The sequence below is a fragment of the Choristoneura fumiferana genome, chromosome Z, assembly GCF_025370935.1.
Source record: "Choristoneura fumiferana chromosome Z, NRCan_CFum_1, whole genome shotgun sequence".
In the NCBI taxonomy this organism is placed as follows: Eukaryota; Metazoa; Arthropoda; class Insecta; order Lepidoptera; family Tortricidae; genus Choristoneura; species Choristoneura fumiferana.
The window spans coordinates 43,719,736-43,742,546 of NC_133472.1; the positions used below are offsets into that span (position 1 = coordinate 43,719,736).

General features: G+C 38.3%; 2 protein-coding genes across 7 annotated transcripts in view; both read left to right on the top strand.

Moving 5' to 3' along the window:
* Positions 1 to 22,811, top strand: part of LOC141437922 (solute carrier family 35 member C2-like) — a 309,412-nt gene that overhangs the window by 170,090 nt on the left and 116,511 nt on the right. The gene's annotated exons all lie outside the window — the stretch shown is intronic.
* The window catches only part of Glut1 (Glucose transporter 1), a 116,296-nt gene continuing 99,523 nt past the window's right edge, over positions 6,039 to 22,811 (top strand). For all 6 annotated transcript variants that reach the window (XM_074101370.1, XM_074101362.1, XM_074101387.1 and 3 more), the window contains exon 1: positions 6,039 to 6,130. The gene's annotated coding sequence lies outside the window, so the exon portion shown is untranslated. The remainder of the gene's footprint in view (positions 6,131 to 22,811) is intronic.

Here is a 22,811-nt window from a genome sequence, read left to right on the forward strand (position 1 = left end):
GTCTTCAAAAATGATATTGAGGTTTCTAATATCATTTTTTTCTAAACTGAATAGTTTCCGCGAGATACACTTCCAAAGTGGTAAAATGTGCCCCCCCCTGTAACTTCTAAAATAAGAGAATGATAAAACTAAAAAAAATATATGATGTAGGTACATTACACTGCAAACTTCCACCGAAAATTGGTTTGAACGAGATCTAGAAAGTAGTTTTTTTTAATACGTCATAAATCGTAAACTGAAGGAAACTTTTATATTATGTTACTTGCTGCTACGGAACCTTCATGGGCGAGTCGGACTCGCACTTGGCCGCTTTTTATACTACCTACCAACACCAACTGCTTTGGGAGAACCCGTCATCATTATGTTGCCAAGAACAATGTGCCGCAAGAAACTTGGCTGAACGTAATTTTTCCAAAACAAAATTATATTAAGTAGCGGTTCTTTTGAATATTAAGGGGCTGTTTCACCATCCATTGATTAGTGTTAACTGACGGTTAAATGTGATGCCGTCTCCGTCTAATCGAACAAAACAAATAGGCATCACATTTAACCGTCAGTTGACACTAATCAATGGATGGTAAAACAGCCCCTAAATCTAGCACATGAAACTACCGTGAGACTCACTCATATTAAATATATTGACCCGGATAACTCACGTCTTAAATCGAGTTTAGCTCGACATGTTTCGGGCTAATCCGTAGCCCTTCGTCTTCGGAGCAACGCGACTCAGCGGCTGCTGCAACACGCCGCCGCTCTGCTCGCGCGACTACCCGACGAAACTGACACCGGCACACAACTACCCGCGTTTTCATCACCATTACAACTGTCAAATGTAGGGTAGCACACAACACTAACAACATCGCTCTGTAAAGGTACGTTCACACACACCGATGACGCAGCACGAGTATTTAACACCGTTTTCCAACTCGGGAGGTACCGTCCAACCACTATCCCGGTTGAAATTCGGCCGACGACTAATCTCTATGACTTCACGCACTTTCCGCGGAATGAAAAAGTTGACACGAGACGAAGGGTTACGGATTAGCCCGAAACATGTCGAGCTAAACACGATTTAAGACGTGAGTTTTTTTTTTGTTTTTTATTCGACTGGATGGCGAACGAGCAAGTGGGTCACCTGATGGTAAGAGATTACCACCGCCCATAGACACCTGCAACACCAGGGGGATTGCAGATGCGTTGCCAACCTAGAGGCCTAAGATGGGATACCTCAAGTGCCAGTAATTTCACCGGCTGTCTTACTCTCCACGCCGAAACACAACAATGCAAGCACTGCTATTTCACGGCAGGATTATCGAGCAAGATGGTGCACAAGGTCCTACCACCTGCAAAAGAAGAGTTATCCGGGTCAATATATTTAACACCACAATGTTGTCAAGTTGACATCTGCTTACGGGATTAATAAAACTGTCGCTTACGTTCGTATTTTATGGCGCAATTACACTGGTCGCAGGCTCTGATATACTCTATACCAGAGGTTCCCAAACTTAGTCAGTTTGCGGCGCAAGGGACCATTCAATTAGGTATTACGTAACACAATTTAGGGGGAGGTGGGGTCTTGCAAAACGTTACGATGCGTTACATGGGGGGTGGGGGCTATAACGAAGTTCGTGTCTTACCGTCTCTCTCACTCTCGTAATATATATAATAAGCGTCAGCGGGACGGCAAGATACGAAGTTCGAATTTCGCACTTCGTATTATAGGGCCTGCTGTGCTAGTGCTACTACGAAACTCGAAGTTCATGTCGTGCGGTCCCTCTGACACTTATACTATTTAATACGAGAGCGAGAGGGACCGCACGACACGATCTTCGAGGTTCTAGTTTCGTAGTAGCCCTGCAGGGGCGGGAGAGGGGTTACGCGTTACGTAAAAGTTTTTTTTCATACTGTAATGTCTTAAAAAAGTGGGAGATACGCATCATCAGGTACACGTGGCGCACGTGGGTACCCGCCGGGGCGCCGCAGCGCACAGTTTGGGAGCCTCTGGACTACACAGTCCAAGAAAGGTCACTGACCGAGTCACAGATAAGATAAAGTAAGTTACAACGTAAGGTCTACCCTCGTTATTTGTACCTTCGTCACATAAACTATCCTCATCATCCAGCTGCACGTCCCACGGCTAGATACAGGCCGCCTCTCAGAATTAGAGGGCTTGGGATGTAGTTCCCACGCGGGCTCAGAGCGGATTGAGAACGTCACACACCATTGAATTGCTTTGCAGTTTTGTACAGGTCTCCTCATGAAGCTATCCTTCACTGTAAAGCTAGTGGTAAATTTCAAATGTAATTTCGCAGATGAACTGTAAAATCTTCCCCAGAAGAGTTGCCCTAAATAAGCAGTCCATAACTTAAGATAGAAGAAACATATCCGTGGTAGGTCATTACTTCTTCATTAGTGCAAATTCTCTCTAGAAGACCATTGCCGTATCTGGCTATTTTTCAGGGGGGGGGGGCTGGACTTTTATGAAGATATCAGTATTATAGAATTTTGAATCGGTAGCCCAACATCCTGGGGTGGGCACCCCCCCTTCCCTCTATATACGCCTATGTAGAAGACTTAGGTATAAATAAACATCACGGGACAATTCACACCAACAGTATTGTCAAGGTAATCATAGTGAATTTGATTATTAACCTTTTCGCCGCCATGTCAATACAAAAGTCATCACCAATAAGCCAGGCTTCTATATTGCAATGCCTAAAATTAAACCTTAGCACAATGAGGGCTATCGCGTATGAATTCGCCACTAGAGGCGCTAGTGTAGCGTGAGGTCTCCGAAATGTCAGATCTCATAGTTTTTGGGTGAGCTACGTGGGTTTATTTCTAATTAGAATAATTTTGTGAATATTTTGCAATATCTGAAATTAATTATGGCAAATATGCTTTCCGGGGCAATGAATGTCTGTGTTTTGAGACAGTTTTGTCTTTCGGAAACCTTTGTCCTCCCTTTTTTTCGAACAAAGCGGGGACTAGGTATGTAACACTGTGGCATGCTCGATATTTTTATGGTACGGTTTTAAGGTGTATTAAATATGATTTTATTCTAAACTTTGTTTTCACGCCCGTAATAACAGACTTTGAAAGCCATACTTAAAAACCTCACGCAACAGTGCGCCATCTAGTGAGACAAAAAACGATAGCCCTCATTAGACGAAGGTTGCTTTTGCACTGAAGTAATGGACGTATAACATGAGTCGTTGGCGTCGAAAGGTTAAAAGGTTTTACCCTGGATAAATGAATTATTTTACAAGTTTGTCTACTTTACTCGTAGTTAGCAGCAAAGCAACTTTACATGCAAATTAATTAAATAGTACAACATTTTGTAAAACTACGTACATTAGGTAGTTTCGTGATCGAAAAATATTAAGTATTCCATTGAATACAGGATGGCTCATTTAGATTGATCAGGGCGGGAAAGGTCTGAAACTATAAGACACACGAAGATCTGTTCTTAAGAACCATGCCATCGATTTTAGTAACAAGAAAAACTGCATTCATACATTTTTAAAAAAACTTGTACCATCAGCCAAATACGGTCTACCACCCTAAAGTTGATAATCGTTTGCATGTGACAAAACAGTAATGCCAATAGACGAGTCTGTCAACTTGAAAGTTCGACTTTAGCGACTTATTCATTTGATAGGAAGTTGTTTAAAAATTGATAGACCACTTATTTGGCTGATGGTAAGTACCTACTTACTATAGTACATTGTGTCTTAAGGGCGGCAAATAAGGAATTACGAACGAGAGTCTATTAGAAGCCCGAAGTCCAAGACTGAGGGCTTTAATGAGTCGATGTTCGTAATTCTAGTACCTACCGCCCATGCGACATACAATGTTTTTCATCACATTTGCGAGTAAAATTTTATATTTGTAAAAGAAAAACCAATATTTTTTCAATAATATGCCGATATCACTACCAATGCTAGAAAGCTGTAATTGTGCACGAATATATATGTAAACTATGCCGACAAAATGGTACAATAAAAAATTCAAAAAAAAAATTTTTAGGGTACCTCCCATAGAGGTAAAGTGGGGGTGATTTTTTTGCGAAATATTCAACTTTAAAGTGCAAATTCTCATGAAAATCGCGCCCCCCCCCCCTAAAAACCTAAACCGGTGGGTGAAAAAATTTGAAAAAAATCAGGATGGTAGTATAATTATATCAAACTTTCAAGGAAAACTATAACGGCTAAGTTTGCTTGAGAATTATTAGTAGTTTAATTTATTGGAAATAAAAAATACAAAAAGATTCCAAAAAACCAATCTCAACTTACTCAAAACGAAAAATATTTTTGGGGTGACTGAGCTTTTCAGTTATTTTCTCAAAAATGTCCGTAAAAGTTGACATTATTCTTTACATATCAGAAGGTGAAATGCATAGTTTATGGTCAGCGAAAAATTAAAAAGTTAAAAAGATTGCAGGCGCGCTAGCTTGACAATAATGAATTAGCGCGCCTGGAATCAGTAACATTTTTTTTAAAGTTAAAAAGGCCATGGTAATATTGGCACAAGTCGTATACAGCCAAGTCTAATGGCCGGTATCAGATATTTTGTTGGAACTCCGGACTTTTTCTATTGGGTCTGAAATAACTTGTGGTGTTTTCGGTGGAAAAATACACCTGCATATTATTTTTAATGAAAAAAGGCGGGAAAGCATAAGAAAAATATTGGAATAAAATATTTTTTTTTTAATATATCTTGAGAAAAAGTTTATTATATTTCAGAATTATTCACCATTTTTGAGAAAAGCTTTATATTAGTCTCGGCTGGAATAGCAATTGCTGGCTTCGTAATAGTCATACTCAGCCAGCAATTGCCTACTTCCAGGCCACAACAATAATCTACTATTAATTAACACCTTGTAGGTATACCTCTCTACCTTCCGGCGGCATGGAAGCGCCCCGTCTTAGTAAATATTCAAAGCTCTTTGAGCTAGGAGTAAGTTTCGCTGTCCATGATTTGTTGATGCACAGCTGCTCGAATTTGTGACTTAGGAGGTTAATATCTTATAGTCTCGGGGAGACACGACAAAAATCTGGCTAAGCGGGTGTCGGACAAATTTTTTGATATGTCAAAGAATACGCTGTAAAGGTATAATTAATAATATCTAAAAACTAACTACCTAAGTAAAGCGACCACTCACGCCAGCCAACAAAAGAAAAAAAATAGCTTCTAGTTAATAATGTTGCCTCTTCTCGTTACTAAACTAACTTTCTCACATCAACCGTACACACTAGGTACCTAGATGGCGCTACGGTAAACGTGGATCGTTTTTTGGAGCTACATTGTTATGTATCGCCAGTCGATATAATGTTGGAAAACAGGGATTCTAATGAGGTATTTGCTTTTCTAGAATGATTAAATAAAAGGTTTAATCAAATTTCATGCAGATTTTATTACTTCCATCTTAAAATGTATGACTTACTTAAATCCTTTTTCCAAAAAGATAGATTTAATCCTCGATAAAATTCATAATAGGCTAGAAATTTGCTCTAATTAGGCCACGTAAAGTCATTTTTAAATTGAACCAAATCTTCTTTCCGTCTAACAATCGTACAGAATCTTATCTAGATTAAATCACAAGTAATCACAACCAATTGACATTTTGCAACAAAGCAATACAATAGTCAAAAGTTATGGCACAATAAAAGACTTAATAATGTAAATTCGCCCCAAGGGATATGTTCCAGTCAACCGTATGTGACGTCACGCAAATCTAACATGGCGGACTAGGCCATACATCAATTAACTTTGAAATGTCCATCTATAATCTTTGACCCTTTCCTAAGAAACGCTAGAAGTGCTCTAAACTAAAAAGCAGTATTTTTTGGGGAATTTTGGAATTGGGCGTTGAATTTTTTTACAGTTCAGCCCAGCAGTGGGATCCTGGGACTAAAAAGCCGCAGCTTGCGCGAGCATCATGACGTCACGATATAAATACGAGGGCCAGCCGCCGCGCACGCTCCGTTGTATCGACCCACTCTCTCACCCGGGAGTATTCGCAGGTCATGCGCGAGGCTCGAACGATCGACCAGGCAGCGCGGCGGTGTAGGGAGTGACGCTTATAGGGAGTAAACTGCGATATGAGAAGCTAGGAACACCCTACCAGGTTAGTGAGTGCTAGTTACCGTCTGTGGAACGTGCCGCCCAGCGCCGCAGAAAGCCTTTGCGAATGTTATATCAAGGAGACCACCGATAGGTATGTCGATGCTAAGCGAGTTTTGGGCGGGTTTTTGCCATTTCAATCTTTAATGCTTGCGCCAAAGTCCCCGAGCTTTGGCGGTGTATGGGAGTGTGGAGTAAAATTGGTAAAGTGTACTCGATCTGTATTTTCGGGGGGCGGAATTGATGTGTGGCTGGAAAACCCGCCCTGGCGCGGCCGACTTCAATAATTGAATTACTCGTACCAATATTTTATTGAAACCTCAGTGACCAAGTCGGAATCGGGCGGCATAAACTCCCGTTTGACTCCGAAAGTCTATGGATACACCCGGTTGTTACCTAATATAATAAGTTACATTCATACCGTCGAGTCATGCAAGTTAAGTCATGCCAAGTTTCTATTACCAATTCCTAATAGCCGTGATTACGTGTTTTAAATAAAATCGACTTATAAACCGTGACTAAAGTATACTTAGTGTCTTGTGAAATACGAACAATACATGGTTAGAACACGTAAGTCTTGTGTTTCTAAGATTCAGTGATGCATGACTGCATAATGTGGATACCGAAATTGATCTCTTCAAGACATTGTTTCATCTTGACATTGATTTATGTTTAAAACCCTTTATACTATAGTGTTGAATTATTGAAGTGATAAATATTTAAAGTGGAATTATTTTGATGGTCCCATGACACTTGTAATGGTAGCACTTCTAGATATCAAAAAAGCGCTGTTTTTTTGACGAAGGTTTATATACTGTCAAAGGGAGCATCGTAAAATGACTGTACCATAAGCCATATGTAATTTTAAAGGTGTGGTGATACGAATTATATCTTCTAAGTAATATTCTAATTATACCAAACAGCCATGGAGGTTCACCAAGATATATGTGAGATCATTGTTTCTTTCATTGGTCCATTGTAATTATGAGTGGTTTTTTGACAGAATCAACGATAATTTTCTATATCCGTAGGCCCAAAGGTGACTTATTGCTATAGCACCACTCTCTGTCTCTCCATTTGTTACTGGGTTGTAACTTTTGAACTCTTTAGGGAAGTTGAGACAGAGTTTTTTTTGTTACCCTTGTAACAACCAATTTAATAATGAAAGTAAAATTGTAATAAAAATGAAGGAAAGAAGGACATAATTATTCATCAACAATAGTATTAAAGTACAAGTAGACAACAAGAAGGACAGTATGTGTTAAATTAAAAGTATTTTTATACCAAGAATCATGTATACTGTTTATATAGATGATTTTTTAGTCTTACGAGACTATTTACGTGTCTGTCCGTATCAGATTTAATCTTAAACTTTGCTATTTTTTTAGCTTGAAGTTAATGGATGACACCACAAATTAAATAATTATACTTATAATATTTTAATAAACTCCATTATAATTAACTCCACAGGTTTACGAAGAAATTAAATTATATGGTACAGTTGAATTTTATACAAAATTTCAAACATGAAGTGACAGCGACAAGGTAGTAATAATAAACTTTGACCTTGAATGTACCTAATATTTTTAATGAAATACCTACTTACACTAAATTTAAAATGACAGATAATTTGGTGTAGTTTATTTATGGACCTCCGTAAAGTAACGCCCGAATCGTGCAATTATTTCATATTTTAATTCGACAAATCATATAGACAAAGTTCTTATGTGAGCAACAATTTGATCAAAAATATCTGAACACGACTCCATTGTTAACGGCGTAAAGTTGTGTTCAGATATTTTTGACAAAATTTTTGCTCACAAGTTTATGAGCTCGACTGTATTACATTAAATGCAAGAAGGTTACTTTCCTATTAAGACTAAACTCGTTAAAGTAAAACAAAGAGAAGCATTAATAGAGCATCTCGTGAAACAATATGAGAACTTGTTAATTAGATACAGTACTTAACTAAATAAGACTTCCCATATTTTTTATTTAACATTGAGTCATTTGATATACACATTATACCTACCATGTTCAGTTTAGCATAGCTTTATTTTAATTTAATTGTTGATTAATATTTTCTGTTGTAGAATTTATTTTTAAATTTTGAAATACATATATAATTACACAACAACAACCCGCAACAACACCGCACCCGCAGTCCTAATAATGCTGTAGGTGTCCATGGGCGGCGGTGATCACTTCCCATCAGGCATGCTCGTTTGCCAGCTATTTGAAATAAAAAATAACCTAACCATAAAAAAAACATTTTTAATACAAGATTTTTTGATGACTGTACTTTTTGTTGACTTGCATTGTCACCCAAACTACATTTGCATACCAAATTTCAAGTCAATCTGACTACTGGAAGTTGGTCAAAAACTTGCATTTAAATCAGTCCACCCGTTTAAGAGCTACGGTGTCACGGACAGACACACAGACACACAAAGCGGTCAAACTTATAACACCCCTCATTTGCGTCGAGAGTTAAAAAAATGCAAAACATTAACAGGTGTGTTCACTGAAATTAACTCAAGCACCTGCTGTTAATATGATTTTATGACACATTATCTAAGTAGCCCTCTCCATAAACTATTAATTATTCGTAATTTATTCATATATCCATTGAAGTAAGCTTAAACAATATTTCACATTACACGTCAATTCATTCTATGATATATGATATACATTGCGCGCCATGAATACGGTATTTGACTATTTTGTATATGTTTTATAAATGAAAACTACGCAATGCCTGTTATCGAATAGAAAAACAATTATTAAGCTACCTTTAAAAATAACAAAGTTATAAAGGTTTGAAATTCAAGATTAGACAGAGAAAGACATACTGGCATGTGATGTCACACGCCAGTACCGCCATACTTGCTGCATAGAGAAAAGCGTTTGAGAAAGAGACAGATATATAGATTTTTCAAAAAATCACTATAAATCCAGTTTTCAACCGATTTAAATTTTCTCTTCGCTAAACACTATCTGTTTATCTATATTTTCATATTAATATTAAGATATGGCATAATCAGGAGTTGTCAAATACCGTATTACCCGCCATATTATAACATTTACCGGGTGTGGCCTGTAACACAAGCGAAAAATTAAAACATAGATCGTCCTCGTCAAACTGAACAACATTAATTTAGCGACTTTTAAAACTAATGGAATCTTTGAATTTTTCTTTTTTCATACAAATTAAATATTGCCATCAATGTACGCCATCCTAGAACTGCTAGAACACAACTGACGTCGCCTGTCACACTACAACAAACATCAAGCATTTTTACATTGTTTCTTCGAATAAACTTAAAAGAGTAATAAAAATTAAAATACCTATTTTTTTAAAGTCGCTGAACTAATGTTGTTCAGTTTGGTGAGTGTGATCTATGTTTTAATTATTTGCTCATATTACCTACAGGCCACACCCGGTATAACTGTACGGTAGCTCAGCTTTCTACAGCTACTTACTAGGATTTTGCTCGTTTGTGAAAATTCGGTTGTGAAATTATGTTACGTTAATTCAATAGGCAATGTTGCCACAGTTACACCAGTGCTGTAATATCTATCGAAAATACAAACTGAGACATGGATGCACAGAAAAACCAGAAAAAGAACCAGGAATTACAATTTAGACCCCTTTTTTAATTTCTCATCTTTTTGACTTACTATACAGCTACTTATCTATGTTTTCGCTCTCATCGAGAGACGTCACGACGAGAGACGTCTCATGTCTCAGTTTGTATTTTCGATATGGTTTCACGGGATACCCGTAAAAGTAACAAATTTGGAGTTGAAATAAAAAATACAAAAAGACTCCAAATAACCAATCATAATGTAATATCTATGTCTGATCTTATATTTGAAGGATTTCGAAAAAAAAATGAGTATCGGTAAGGACGCCATCCGCCATTTTGTTTTATTTTGTTTCATAAATAATCATTCGACTTAACTGCCAGCAGCTTGCTTGGAACGACCTATTTCCGTTATTGTAAAATTTTCGTTACGTTATTATTTGTTGTTATCCTTTTAGTCGTTTTCAGGCCTAAAGCTATGAAAATAAAGTCCAAGTGCGGAGAAAGCTATGCTCGGAGTTTATTTGCGCGATATAATCCGAAATAGGGAAATTCTCCGAAAAACTAAAGTCATCGACATATTTAGCTCGAAGTATATGTGTGTGTGAGAGAGAGAGAGAGAGAGAGAGAGAACCATTTATTTAAACAAATTCGATAAACATAAAAAATACATTAGATGGAAAGAATAAAAGAATAACATCGAATAGTATAAAGTGGGCCCCACTCAGCATAAACATAATGTTACGGCAAGCCGCAACGCTGTTTTTCAGCGGGACCCATTTAAAAACTTAAACATAATAAATACATACAAACACTGACACGAACGCCAACGGAAAGAAGTTCGCAAAGAAACTTTCAATCCGGAAGCATGTATGGCAACACTCCATCAGTTTAACAATTTTCGAAACAGTTAAACCTCAACAAGTCAGGCCAGGATTGTAGCATGCAAAATGGGGGGTGAAAAAAATGGTGTCACCTTCCCGGGGGAGGGGCGCCGGGGTCTTTAAAATTGAATGCGCACGCATCATCATTTTGACTGGATTAAATCGGTCCAAGTCATACTCAATTATTTTTTTACGATTATGAACATGGTAGGTAGCTGTGTTGGCAACAGGAGGTAAAGGGGTAGTTTGATACAGGTAGATCGTAATCCTAACTGATATACAGGGTGGCTCATTTAGATCGGTCAGTATGGGAAAGTCAGAAACTACGTATAATGGTGATTTTACACCGGCGAGGCGAGACAATACAAATATATGTCATACAAATTTCAATTCTCGTCTCGCCTCGTCTCGTCTTGCCTCACCGGTGGAAAACCACCATAAGACATACGAAGGTCTGTTCTTAGGTACCATGTCATCGATTTTAATAACAAGAAGAACTGCATTCGAGTGGTTCCACTCAAGTTTCATTTATAAAAAATTGCATCTTAAGTTATTTTATCGTATTTTATAACATTTATTGCTTATGACCTACACTATCGATATCCAATAGAAATACTTAATGTAAGTTTTTTTTTTTCAAAACGACCTGGTTCGATTCCCGTACTGAGAACAAGTTTTTTTTAGGGTTCCGTAGCCAAAATGGCAAAATCGGAAACCTTATAGTTTCGCCATGTCTGTCTGTCTGTCTGTCCGTCCGTCCGCGGTTTTGCTCAGGGACTAACAATGCTAGAAAGATGTACTTTTGCACGAATATATATGGAAACTATGCCGACAAAATTTTATAATAAAAAAAATAAAAATATTTTTTTTAGGGTGACTCCCATAGACGTAATGTGGGGGTGATTTTTTTTCTTATCCAACCTTATAGTGTGGGGTATCGTTGGATAGGTCTTTTAAAACCATTAGGGGGTTACTACGATTTTTCGATTCAGTGATCTGTTTGCAAAATATTCAACTTTAAAGTGTAAATTTTCATTAAAATCGAGCGCCCCCCCCCTCTAAAATCTAAAGCGGTGGGTGGAAAAATTTGAAAAAATTCAGGATGGTAGTACCTAGTATATCAAACTTACAAGGAAAACTATAACGGTTAAGTTTTATTGAGAATTATTAGTAGTTTTAAAGTAAATAGCTGCCTAGGGTATAGAATATACCTAAACGAATATTCCGTACAAAATACGAAATCTTTAGAAAAATATTAATTAATTTTTTCGTAATGGCTACGGAACCCTATTTTGGGCGTGTCCGACACGCTCTTGGCCAGTTTTTTAATCTTTGAACGCAGTTTGTCTTGTTACTAAAATCGATGACATGTTCCTAAGAACAGATCTTAATATGACTGATAGTTTCAGACCGTCCCATACTGACCGATCTAAATGAGCCACCCTGTATAAATGCAAATGTGAGTTTGCTGACCTTGGGCTGTTTCACTATAGCTGTACTAGGAATTCATTTACCTATCCTATCACAGCACCGCTCTATTGGAAACAGGTAAATGAAGCGGTTTTAGGGTTCCGTAGCCAAATGGCAAAATACGGAACCCTTATAGTTTCGTCATGTCTGTCTGTCTGTCCGTCCGCGGCTTTGGTAGTAAGTATATCAAACTTACAAGGAAAACTATACATAGTTTAAGAGTAAATAGCAGCCTGATATAAAATATACCTAAACTTGGAATATTCCGTACAAAATACGAAATCCTTGGAAAAATATTACTTAATGTTTTCGTAATCAAAGTCAAAGTCAAAATATCTTTATTCAATTTAGGCTATAACAAGCACTTATGAATGTCAAAAAAAATCTACCACAGGTTCGGAAAAACCTCTGCTGAGAAGAATCCGGCAAGAAACTCAACGAGGTATATATATTTTTTAAAACAGATTTACAATATTATTAAATGATATGTATACATCACAAGTATTCAACACAACTTTATTTTTAACACAGTAGTAGTATGACTACGGCACCTATTTCGGGCTTGTCCGACTCGCTCTTGGCCGGTTTTTTTATTTGAAAGCAGGCTTTCTAGCGATCATTCTTAGACATGTTTCATCAACTCAACGGTTCGTCAACGGTTTGTTTTGCAGGTGGTAGGACCTTGTGCAAGGTCCGCCCGGATTGCTACCACCATCTTGCTCGCTAATCCTGCCGTGAAGCAGCAGTGCTTGCACTGTTGTGTTTGGGCACTCATCTTAGGCCTCTAGGTAGGCAACGCATCTGCGATACCTCTGGTGTTGCAGATGTTTATGTTTATGTTTATGGATAGGCTGGAATCCGAGCCTCTAGCTTTAACGTCACAGTCATTGCTTCGTCACTTGACTAGATACTTTTTAATCCCGAAAAGTGGGGCTGGCCTGGCTAAACAATGGTTTAGGGTAGATTTTTGCTTCTGCCATTTGCCTGATGAGCGCGGCACCACTATTCTTAGCGACTTTTACTAAAACTGAATATTTGGGATGCTGAGGGGCTGTTGCACCATCCATTGATCCCAGCCTATATACGTGCCACTGCTGGGCACAGGCCTCCTCTCAGAACAAGAGGGCTTGGGCCATAGTTCCCACGCGGGCCCAGTGCGGATTGGGAACTTCACACACACCATTGAATTGCTTCGCAGGTTTGTGCAGATTAGTGTTAACTGACGGTTAAATGTGATGCCGTCTCTATTTGTTTTGTTCGAATAGACGGAGACGGCATCACATTTAACCGTCGGTTAACACTAATCAATGGATGGTGAAACAGCCCCTAAAAGTCGAAAGATGGCATTCTTAGTTTTCGGTTCGCTAGTTTTAACCCCCGACGCAAAAAGAGGGGTGTTATAAGTTTGACCGCTATGTGTCTGTCTGTGGCACCGTAGCTCTTAAACGGGTGGACCGATTTAACTGCGGTTTTTTTTGAAATCAGAATCTCTAGCGATTCTTAGACATGTTTATCAAAATCGGTTCAGCCGTTTTTGAGATATTGAACTTTGAGGTGACAAAGTAGGGGGTTTTCCAATCTTTTAACCCCCGACGTAAAAAGAGGGGTGCTATAGTTTGACCCCTATGTGTGTCTGTGTGTGTGTGTGTGTCTGCTGTGTGTGGTTAGGTAGGTAGGTTAGTCTTTCTTTTTAGCCCCCTACGCAAAAACACGGGTGTTATAAGTTTCACTGCTATGTGTGTCTGTGTGACCGATTTGAATGCGTTTTTTTGTTTGAAATCAGGTTTTCTAGCGGTGGCTCTTAGACACGTTTCATCAAAATTGGTTTAGCCGTTTTTGAGATATTGAACTTTGAAGTGACGAAGTCGGTGGTTCTCTAAGTTTGTTGGTTAGTTTGTAATATAATCTATTGAGTGTCACATTCGTAACTCGTACAGTCAACAAAATATACAGTCTTGCATTCAAAATTCACCATGGTGTTTTTATAGTTAAGGCCTTTGGGAACTGACATGTTCATTATCGTTTGATCAAAGTTCCATAATAAATAAAGATTAAAAAAAAAAAAACACCATTGGGAATTCTGGCCTGCGGAGACGATCCTGGCCGGACCACCAGGATGGTGACGTACCTACCAGATTATTGTGTTGTCAGTTGTCACCAAGATTTACCTAGATAAGTAGGTATGCCAAATTTCAAGTCAATCCGACCACAGGCAGTGCAGTGGGTCAAATTTTTCTTCCAAGATTTGAACCAAATAAATAAACAAACAGGGCAAGCTAAATGAAAAATAAAAATAGAAATTTTAACAGAAACTTATTACGTTTCAATATCTACTGCTTACCTCCGTGGCTTACCCCGATATCAGTAGTCTGGGGCGGGGGGTCTACTACGAAGATCGACAATCGAAGTTCGTATCGTACCGTCCCTCTCGCTCTCGTATTAAATAGTATGAGTATCAGAGGGACCGAACGACACGAACTCGATTATCGAATTTCGTAGTAGCCCTGCTGGTCAGTGGGGGCACTGCGGAAAGCTGTGAGGGGGGGGGGGGGGGAATATGCACCACCCATCCGGGCGCCAAATATTGTCGTGTAATGAACTAATAACAGCGCAAGACAGTTTAAGTACTTATAATAACTTGTTTATCCAATAAAGTTACACCTAGTTAGTGGAGGCCCTAACGAACATGGTACTTTCATAGGTTTGATTCAAAAAATACGTTTTCCTTATAAAATGATCAGTTCTTTGCTAGAGCCATATCTGAGAACTTCATATCTTGCCGACCCGCTGACGATTACGTTATTTCATAAAAGAAGTGAGAGGATTTATAATTTGAAGACTGATGATTTTAATCTAAACTTTGTTTTACGCCCGTAATAACAGACTTTGAAAGCCATACTTAAAAACCTCACGCAACAGTGCGCCATCTAGTGAGACAAAAAACGATAGCCCTCATTAGTGCGCGTTTGATAGCTCGAGACTTGAACTAAAAACCGGCCAAGAGCGTGTCGGACACGCCCGAAATAGGGTTCCGTAGCCATTATTTTTTTTAAGTAATGTAAGGATTTCGTATTTTATACGGAATCTTCCATAGTTTAGGTATATTTTATACCTTAGGCTGCTATTTACTCTTAAACAACTAATAATTCTCAAGCAAACTTAACCGTTATAGTTTTCCTTGAAAGTTTGACATACTTACTACCATCCTGAATTATTTAAAAATTTTCAAACAGAGTTCTAGCCCACTAGACTTGTTTTCTTCTTTTTATCCGACTGCGAAGAAGGAGTGTTATGTGTTTGACGCGTATGTATGTATGTATGTCTAATCCTATGTCCTCTCGTAACTACTCAACGGCTGAACCGATTTTGCTAAATGATACGTCATTGGATTCGTTTTGATGACGCGAGTGACAATGGGTACATGAAATCGTTGAAAAATTAAAATGGGGGATTTTTAGCGCCAAATGACGTATCATTTATCAAAATCGGCTCAAACGTTGAGTAGTTACGAGACATAGTAATAGACATACAATGTACATACATACGAGGCAAACACATAACCCTCCTTCTTCGCAGTCGGGTAATAATAGATTCATCATCATCCCAGCCTATATACGTCCCACTGCTGGGCACAGGTCTCCTCTCAGATCGAGAGGGCTTGGGCCATAGTTCCCACGCGGGCCCACTGCGGATTGGGAACTTCGCACGCACCATTGAATCGCTTCGCAGGTTTGTGCAGGTTTCCTCACGATGTTTTCCTTCACCGCAAAGCTCGAGGAATAATACATTGTCACACGATATATGCCACTGACGTCACGTTGCTGAAATAGTGGCCAAGAATTTTCCTGGCGTGGCTGAACCCTCAGCAAACGTCCCGATCCGTTTTGATATACTCGTACACTAGTCATGTTGTCAATATTTGAGTTCATGATTGAATGATCTCAGTACGTGTCTCCAGAGAGGCGCGGGAGCCTCTAGATCTCAAACCCCGATTATATTGACTCCTGTATCCTATTTGTATAAGAGCTTAATAGAGAGGCTGGACCTGATTTATACATAGTTGTCAGTCAATAATGTGTACGCACGCGCCGCACGCACACTGATAATTTAAGAAGGATTAAGATTTACACAGATTTTTTGCAGCACAATATCTCTTATTTTCCTCTCTTCTCCTATTTATGTTTTACTGTGTTTTTGTTGTGATGTAGTGTGTTTTTCTTGTCAATAAATGTTGTGAGTTTGAGTTTGAGTTTGAGTTATTTCTTTAGTCAAGGCTGCGTTGCCGTCGGCGCCGTACTTTTCGGTTTTAGCTCGCTCGTCTCGCGCTCTCTTCGCGAGATGATCACCTTTTACGTTCGCGTACTCGTTCTGACGTATTTTTTGTATTAGGTATAGTTGTAAATTAGTAGTACATAAGTGTAGTGTGATAGCTTCGTGCAAGGACTCAAAAAAAAATTTGGCTGGCAACACTTGCTGTATACTGATTAAACGATATTGATACTTAGATCATCATCCCAGCCTATATACGTCCCACGCGGGCCCAGTACGGATTGGGAACTTCACACACACCATTGAATTGCTTCGCAGATTTGTGCAGGTTTCCTCACGATGTTTTCCTTCACCGCAAAGCTCGTGGTCAATTTCAAATGTAAATCCGCACATGGATTTGGAAAAACTCAGAGGTGCGAGCCGGGGTTTGAACCCACGACCCTCTGCTTGAGAGGCGATAGGTCAAACCACTAGGCCACCACGGCTTTTTTAGATATTTATTTAAATTTCCCAGATATTAAATTATACTCGAGACTTCAAGCTGCACTTTAGTAGTCCCTTGGTAAGTTTTATGACCTTTGTCAGAAGGGCTTCTACGAAATTCGAAAATGGAAGTTCGTATCGTACCGTCACTTTCAATCTCGTATGAAATAATATTAACGTTAGCGGGATGGTACGATACGAACTTCGATTTTAGAATTTCGCAGTAGCCCTTCAGTGCCCCTTTACGTACAGTCCAGATGCATCAATTTTTGGACCATTTTGGCCAGATTGGCATTGAATATATCTTCTAACATTTTAATTCTAACATAATCTTATAACATTTTCCATTTTGAGGATGGTATTTCTTACAGCAGAAGTATCAAAATTATCTAAACCGGGCTAAAATGACAATATGTCAATTTTAAAATTTATGACGGTGGAAGCATTCTACACTTCCACTGAACGTATAAATATAGTTTAGATATAGTTAGTGTTAGTATTGTAACTAAGGGACCCCATACATCCCTGTGTTATTATTATTATTATTTTTTGTATTTTTTTTTCTTTAATTGTATAATATAGTTTTAAGTATTTTATTTGTAATTATATTATTATGAAAAAATGACTTTCTGCCAAGTTTCTTGCGGCGCATTCTTCTTGGCAATGATGATCTTTCCGAAAGCGCTGGAAGTTTAAAAAAAAATACGTGTAAAAGTGCCCATTACGGCCTATTTAGTTCGTGTCGTACCGTCCCTCTCGCTCTCGTATTAAATAGTATAAGTGTCAGAGGGACCGCACGACACGAACTTCGAGTTTCGGGTTTCGTAGTAGCCCTGCTGATGCTACGTCACTGCAGTGAATCCGTGTGTGAAATGAACCTCAACTCCAACTAATTAATATGGCTTACCAATATGCTGTTAAATATGTAAATGAGGCTACGCTGCTACGCCGTAGAGGCTCTACGAGCTACGAGTTTTATGTATTTGTGATGTTAGAAGAAGTTTTTTGTTTTCATAGGGCTGTGTTTAAAAGGGTAGTACGCACTTTTGAGTAGGTATGTATTTTCCTAAAGTTCGCTATAATATTACATTATGTCCGGCTTGAGAGCGGTAAATGGCATTATTTACATTTTATATGGCGCATTTTTTTTTCAGAATTAGCCGAGTTTGGGGTTTTTCTATTTGTTTCATTGATTTCATTGGAAATGTTCCTATTTTTCATATAATTTTCATGTGTGAAACAAGTCACAAAACTGGCAAAAAAATTAGGGACACTTTCTTCGTCCAAATCAATATTGCGAATGATTCTGAGTAAAAAGAAGCCAAAATTATCTAATTAAAAAAAATGCGTCATTTACGGTCTCTACCCATTACACACATCCTATGATACCACGACTTAGGTCATGGTCTAGGTAAGTCATTTTCTAATTAGGTCATGTTCTAGGTAAGTCGTTTTCTAAGTAGGTCGTGTTCTAGGTAAGTCATTTTCTAAGTAGGTCGTGTTCTAGGTAAGTCATTTTCTAAGTAGGTCATGTTCTAGGTAAGTCATTTTCTAAGTAGGTCATGTTCTAGGTAAGTCATTTTCTAAGTAGGTCATGTTCTAGGTAAGTCATTTTCTAAGTAGGTCGTGTTCTAGGTAAGTCATTTTCTAAGTAGGTCATTTTCTAGGTCTATGTCATGACCTAGAACATGACCTAAGTCAACCAAATCCCACTACCACCTTTTCTAACCCACCGTCGTCGCCGTCGCGTGCATTACGATACGGTCGGTCTAGTGTGTAAACTCATACACATACTCTTTTATTGTAATACCATTATTACATGTTATTTTTTAATTATTCTAATATATTCCAAAAAACTAATTAATTTAAATAATTTAAATATATTATAATTATTCATTCCCTTATTTTTACAGATTAAATTAAATAAAAAATAATATAATAAGAGAAGACAAAGAAAACTTACCTAAGAAAGCGTAACTAAATATATCTATATGTTACTATAAAAATAAAAATTATAAAAAGAAAACCCCGTCCAAAAGATCTGCCTGTGGCAGAGTTCCCATGATGCTGGCCGCATTACCCCTTTGGACCGCAAGTGCGATCCGCTGGGATAAATACGTACCAGCTCTTGGGTCCCCAGAGGTGTCGATCAACCGGGAAGAAAGGGACTTTATGAAACACTTCATATCGGCTGATTTAAGGAACTCATCAAAAGTACTCATTTCCTGCCTCGCACAGCAAAACTCTGGAATGAACTATCGCCTGCGGTATTCCCGGACCGATGTGACCTTCAAGTTTTCAAGAAAAGAGCGTACTCCTACCTTAAAGCCGGCAACGCACTTGTGACTCTTCTGGCGTTGCAGGTGTCCATGGGCGACGGTAATCGCTTACCATCAGGCGATCCGCCTGCTCGTTTGCCCCCTATACCATAAAAAAAAGTGTAGAATGTGCGCTCGACAAGCCAGTTATAGACTAGAGGTGCAACGGGTATCCACTATTTTACTATTCGGCCGAATACCGGATAGTTGCGTACTATCCGGTATGATTAAAAACTGGTATTTATTTATGAATTTATCAATTATTGACATCAGTTTATTATTCTAAGGGGCTGTTTCACCACCCATAGATTAATTTGAACTGACGGATAAATATGATACCGTCTCGCGTCTATTAAAAAAAAACAGAAACGATATCATATTTATCCGTCAGTTTAAATTACCAAGCCCCTAAGTTATACTCTACAAGTTGCAACCTGCACGGAGTGTCATGCAAACGAATTAGCTTAATTTAATTGTACGTAAAACTAGGCCGAACATCCGGCGGCCGGATGTCCGGCTATCCGACCAACGGTCCCGCCGAATATCCGGCGGCCGGATGTCCGGCTATCCGGTAACCGGTATCCGGCACCACTATCCGTTTCATCTCTGACTTTTATTGTTGCATTATTATTAAAAAGCCCAAGTTGTATCAACTCTTGGCGTAGATAACTTAATGTAATTCATTCGGGGGTTACTTACTTAGCGGAGGAATCAATGAACTAGAACTCATTTTCTTTCACCTCCGCTACTATATAATTAATCGTAGCGGAGACTAGTCTAGGTAAATAGATTACGGTTCAATGAGACATAATTTATTTCGAATAGCTGCCAAGCGAATTGATTCACTCAATTAATTGCATTTTTTATTTTGCAGGCAGTAATTTTAGGTCTGCCTACGTTAAGATGTACCATCAGCCAAATATGTGGTCTACCACCCTAAAGTTGATAATCGTTTGCATGTCATAAAACAATAATGCCAATAGACGTGTCTGTCAACTTGAAAGTTCGACTTTAGCGACATAATTCATTTGATAGGAACTTGTTTAAAAATTGATAGACCACTTATTTATTTGGCTGATGGTACCTTATTAATATTGAAAACAGGGCGGTGTCCTAAGTAAATAAAAAAAATATTTCCTCAGTTAGATTATCAAAAAAAATATCGAACAGTTTTCCCTTCTCTACCCCGATACCAAAGTTACAAACATATATTTTTAACTTATATTTATGATATAAATAATTAACAATATAAGTAAATCTTATTTTGAATAGGTAGTTACCGTTATGAAAAACGATATTATGAGTTCAAATGTTATCTTATTAATGCCATTATTAAGAAGAAAATTATGATATTCGTCTGTTATGAAGGAAAATTTTCTGAAAAACAACATTATGAGTTGAGATGTGTTCTTAGTAATGAGATTATGAATAAAAAAAAATATGAACACTGTCTGTTATGAGTTCCGATGTTAGTAATAAAAAATTATGAGGAAAAAAGTATGAGGAAAAAAATACGGAGAGTGATAATTATGAACACAAATGGGTAGTAAAATAAAAAATAGGGATAAGAATTTTATGAGAGTCAATATAGACCCACTCTCAAAAGCAATCATTCAACAAGACATTAAAACCGGATTGACGGGTGCAAATTTGTACTAATAAAAATGTGAGGACACAACAAAATGACAAAAATGATAGGTAAATAGGTTACTTCTTAATATAATATTTTTATAAAATACGACCAACATTTATTCCACATTTTCAGACTTTAATCTTCGTCGCCTTGGCAACAATATCCATTTTAGCCAATCCGGTGTTTGTAAATTACCGGGTTAGTACCTATAGTATCATAATATCATTTCGTCTAAAAAGCATGTGGTCTAGGTAAGTAACCAATTAGTAATTGGTCTAAGTAGCGCAACTGGTCTAAGTAGCAACTGGTCTAAGTAGCCACTGGTCTAAGTAGCCACTGGTCTAAGTAGCAACTGGTCTAAGTAGCAACTGGTCTAAGTAGCAACTGGTCTAAGTAGCCACTGTCTGTAGGCAACTGGTCTAAGTACCAATTAGTCAAAATTCTTTGACTCAAAGTCGAAGACGCGGAGCTCCTCGACGCAACTCTGATCTAACATGTTCAAGTTTTCGACAAAAAAACAGGTAAGGACCAGTTACTTTTCAGACCACTTGCTACTTAGACCAGTCGCATTCCTAGGCCACTTGAGTACTTAATTAGACCAGCTGCTTTTTAGACAAATTGATACTGTTACAAGATTCGAACGCGTCCGTGTAGTGTTGTGGTGGTGATAGATGGCTTTGTGTGTGTTCTTAGTTTGACGACCAGATGGCCTAGTGGTTAGAGAACCTGACTACGAAGTTGAGGTCCGGGTTCGATTCCCGTGTCGGGGCAGATATTTGTATGAAAATACGAATGTTGTTCTCGGGTCTTGGGTGTTTAATATGTATTTAAGTATGTATCTAATCTTTTATTATATTTATCCGTTGCTTAGTACCATAACACAAGCTTTGCTAAGCTTACTTTGGGACTAGGTCAATTGGTGTGAATTGTACCGTGATATTTAGTATTATTTATTAGTTATTACAGCGTCTTGCGTGTAGGTGGAGGAACTGCATGAACACACATTTCTTGCATAAACGTAGCTATCATAAGTGCGGGCGAGCAAAGTAATTGTTTTTATTTATTTTAGTTCTTTAGTTCGGAAATACCTACACTCATGTTCATGAAATACCAAAACTATATAATCAGTTTACGAGTATATAATACCTACCTAACCATCGACATTATGTATATTATGTCGGCGGCCGATCGTTAAATCCGCGAGATCACGAAATTCCGCCATATATGCCTAGGAATATCATGATCTGCCTAAACGTCACTGGGCAAATCGTTAAACGGTGATTTTTTAACGATACGGCGGGCGTCCCTTAGCCCATTCATGAAATGGCGCTATTTCACGATATGCCTTGGAATTTTGTGATCTGGCAGATTGCACGATCGGCCGCCGACATAATATACTGCATGTTTCTTACAACAAAACGGCGCACAAAATTGGTTCACGGCGCAGATTTGTGAACCTTTCACTATAGTCTGTTGACGTCCGTGACAGCGGCTGTGTCAAAGTAATATTGATGATTGACGCGCCGCGCGTTTTGTTCCAAACAGCAAGTCTAGGTCTATAGTGCCGTAAGGTACCATCAGCCAAATATGTGGTCTACCACCATAAACTAGACAATCGTTTGCACGTCATAAAACAATAATGCCAATAGACGTGTCTGTCAACTTGAAAGTTCGACTTTAGCGACATATTCATTTGATAGGAGCTTGTTTAAAAATTGATAGACCACTTATTTGGCTGATGGTACATTAGATATCAATTGATGTACCTAACATTGCAATTATGACACGGTAACGTAGCGGCAACGGACTAGATTGATTATCAAAAATACAAACTGACATGGATGCATAAATAAACCGGAAAAAGAGACCAGCGCTGGGAATCGAACCCAGGTCCTCAGCATTCCGTGCGTGTGCGTGCGTGCCACACCCCTACACTACCACTGGACGGGAGTACAGACACGAATTTCTCCTATGCACACATATCTCAGGTTGCTTTTTTCTACTACGCTACTTAAGCAGCAGCAATAGCGACATCTATGTT